Genomic DNA, 3,968 nt, shown 5'->3' on the forward strand with positions numbered 1-3,968 from the left:
GGGTAGGAGATACACAAAGGACTCAGCATATAAATTGACTTTATTAGCCACTCTTTTCAAGACTTAAATATTATATTGAGTTTGTATAATACAGAATATTAGAACCAGGCTATAGGAAAGGTCTCCAGATGTGGACTCAGAAGTTTATGTTCAAGTTCTGCTCCTGCCAGTAATTATCTAGTGCATATGAAAACAATTCTTAAATAGAGATAAGGAAACCAGTCTATTAAAGGCCTGAACACATTGTGGTGCCCTCAGCTCTCAGCCTTATTTTTCTCCTCTCACACTCTTCTAACATGGTTGGTTGGAATTTTGTTCATTGCCTCTTGACAACATTTGAGCATATGTCATAGCTTTCATTGTTGGTATTAAGAGTCTCATTTTCAGGTATTCAAAGTTAAGTCCATCTAAAGCAAAATGTAAGTCTGACAATTAACATACTGTTATTCCCCTCATCCCTGCCACCAACCTCCTTTTTGCCTCCATTCACAAACACCCCAGCTCAGGCCTCACCCTTGGGATGAGAACCTACATTGGGAAAATGAGCTGTGGGCCCGTTCTTTCAGTCAGCCTCCACCTTGCTTTTCCTCTCCACCTTTCACATTCACGCTCCCACTTCTGAGTCAATAGGAAATTTTACAAACAAGAGCTCTGGAGGCATCCGTCATGTCCCACTCTGGACAGGTGATGAGCAGAGCAGAACCTTCCCGATGTTCCAAGGACTAACGTGACTGTATTGAGAAGTCTCTGAGCCTGTGAAACACCTCAGCCTTCCTCCACATCCCAGAGAGCATCATCTGGCATGACTTCTTACCTGCACACTTCACAGACCCTCCTCCAACCAGCAATGTCATAGGTCCCTGATCTGCACAGCCTTAAGTTGCCTACTACAACATTTCCTCTGGGCGAGCCTTGAAAATATGCACCTAAGAGCCCCCAGGGAATCACTACAGGATGCATCCTCTCTGCTCAAGGCACCTTCAAGCTGCCTGTCATGCTGTAACTGCTCAAGAATATGCAGGATAGTAAAAGTTTTCTGGAATTCTCTGGAGGATGCCGTAGTGAGCATTTTTTCTGGTGGTTAAGTGTACCTGACTTTTAGAATTAGCCGCACCTAAATTCATTCTTTTAACGTTTACTGAGCACCTATCATATTCCAGGCTTTGTTTGAGGTTCTGAGAAGTTAATAGAACAGTAAAAATTCTCTGCCCTCATGGAGGCTATATTCTAGTGTGGGAGGCAGATAATCAACAAACAAGTAAATTAATATAAAATACAAAGTCAGAAATAAATATCATATACCTCCTGAAATTAAAGCGTCACTTTTGCAATATTTCAGTGTGAAAAAATGTATAACCTGAATCTAATTGTAAAGAAACATCAGACAAGCCCAGATTGAGGTATAGTAAAAGACAATTGTATAAAGAGTACAAGACTCTTTAAAATAAAAATGTCACAAAGACAAAGATAGCTGTTCTAGTTAGTACTCACTAACTGTTGCTTTGTTCATATTTTCATTAACAATTGGTTTTTGCAGGGCCAGGTAGATGTAAGGAGACAATTTCTGACTCGAAGGTGACACTCAGACTAAATCAAACCAGGACCTGGAATGTATTATACTTGCCTTAAAGGACGTCAGGCTGTGGATGGGTAAAGAAGTTGATGAGAAATTCAGTCCTTATCATAGGCATTACATTTCTCAAGCTCCCAATATTCACTCTCTGAGTGGGGAGCCATGGGTAAAATATTGGAGGCGAGGGTGGGAAGAACTCTGACAGACCACAGCATCAGCCGAACTTAGAATAAATGAAGTGAATCCGCATGGCCAATGGAGTGTGAAGGGAGCTGGGTTTTACAGGCAATTTGTGGGGACTGTTATATTACATTATGACAAATAATCTATTCCCTTGTCACCAATTGATTTAATAACTTTTCAGGGGGGAAAAAAGAGAAAAGAAGGAGCATTTCAATTGGAGGCATACCCCTATTTTAGAAAATCTGAAATATGAAAAAAGGAAAACATGCTCATTTTAAAATCAAAGATGTAGATCACATATGGGCATTAAGGGGAAGACATTTGCTTGCTGAATGTTCTCTGATGACCTCATTTTAATTCCAAAGCAAAAGCCAGTGCATTATTGGTTTGGTCTTAAACAGCAAAGGAAATGTCCAGAGAGGCGACTTTGTGGTTAACTGTCAACAGGCAAGAAACTAAATTGACATGGTGACTGTGCCTCCTGATTTATGCCTGTGTGGGCAGAGACTCATTTGCTCCAACTCCCCCCTCCCTTTTCCCATATAGTGCAGCCTTTAGATCCTGGCTGAAATGATCAAGCGCAAGCTGCTTAATTAACTTTACGTGCCACTGCAGGATGGACTGGTAAATCGATAGGCATGCCACTACAGTCACCTTCAGGCTCTAACTCTCCGTGTTCATTGCTCTAATGACGCCTGATTTCTGCTCTCCCCCAATTAACTACCAAAGAAGTGCTGTTCAACATGGCAACCACACGGATTATTGCTAAAATTCCAGCTGGCACCAGGAAGATAAAGCACACTAAGCAGAGGAATTTTACTAAGGAGAAGTCAGGGTGGAAAACCTTCTCCTGAAAGTCTGTTTGGCTTAAGGGGCTTTAGAGTTAGAGACCTGCACGTGGGTCTTCATTCTGCCACTTACTCGTCATTTAACTTTGGGTTTCGGTTGTCTCAACTGTAAAATGAGGTAATCTCCTGAAATGGACCCTCTGTGCCACCCTCCCATCCTTCTAGTGTGCATTGATCTCTATTCTCTGAAACAGCTATTCCGTATCTTCTTTCTCTTCCAGCTTACATCATCCCCTCCCTCTATTTCCCCTTTCCACTGGCTCAGGAGGTAGAATTGTTTCTGTAAACTGCCTCATTGATCTGAAGTCAGCCCTTCAGTGTGGTGCGTCTCATCCCCTCTCATCTACACGTGGACATCACTCCCTCCTTTCTCTTCTGTGTCACCAGATTAAAAACATGCTGAAATAATCTTCCATACTTAAATGATACAAAACAGAAAGCCTCTCCTGATGCTACACCCCCATCCAGTGACTGCCTCTTTTTACTAATCCCCTTTATAGCAAAACTGCCCACGCACTACCTCTGCTCCTGTCCCCTCCAGTCATTCTTTCTTGAAATCTTATGAGTAACGTTTTCACCTCACCACCTCACTGAATCTATGAAGGTCCTGTTAAGGCTACTGTCAAGGTCTCCCAAAGACATTCCCTTTGCTGAATGTAATGGCCAACCCCTACCCATTATATTATTTGACATTCAAGCTTCATTCGATGCTGCTGGTTATTATCTCTCTCTTGAATCATATTCTTCCCTTGGATTCTAAAACATCCCTCTTTTTCATCTTTCTTTTTCCTTGCTGGCTCCTCCTTCTCAGATTTCTTTGTCCTTAATCTTCTTGAGCTCTAAATATTGGCATGCTCCAGGGCTCTGTCCTCAGATCACTTCTTATCAGTGTCTGTACTCAATACGTAGTGATCTCATCTAGTTTCTTGGCTTCAAATACTATCTATATGCTCATGCCTCCCAAGTGCATTACTGCAGCTTGGACCTGTTCCTTGAATTCCAGAATCATAGATCCAACTGCCTACTTGGCAGAAACACTAGAATTCAAACCAAGCATTTTAAACTTACCCAAAACTCAACTCTGATCCCCACCCCACTCCCTACACCAACTTTTCTTCCTTTCAGTAAACAGTCCCTCCATTCACCTAGTTGCTCAAACCAAAAGGCTTGAAATCATTCTCAACTACCCTCTCCCTCATAATCTACATTCAACCCCTCAACAAACCCAATTGGTTCTACCTTCAAAACATGCCCCATGTCTTACTATATTAGGCCAAGCCAAAATTACTTCTTGCCAGGATAATTGCAAGGGTCTCTCAACTGGTCTCCCTGCTTCCATCTTGCTCTCCTATGGTCTTATTTTC

The 3,968-nt window shown here is 42.0% G+C and overlaps 1 protein-coding gene across 11 annotated transcripts in view; it reads left to right on the forward strand.

The window, feature by feature from the left end:
- The window catches only part of STAC (SH3 and cysteine rich domain), a 126,391-nt gene that overhangs the window by 37,121 nt on the left and 85,302 nt on the right, over window positions 1-3,968 (forward strand). The gene's annotated exons all lie outside the window — the stretch shown is intronic.

This window comes from Pteropus vampyrus, unplaced genomic scaffold (assembly GCF_000151845.1).
Source record: "Pteropus vampyrus isolate Shadow unplaced genomic scaffold, Pvam_2.0 Scaffold1, whole genome shotgun sequence".
Classification (NCBI taxonomy): Eukaryota; Metazoa; Chordata; class Mammalia; order Chiroptera; family Pteropodidae; genus Pteropus; species Pteropus vampyrus.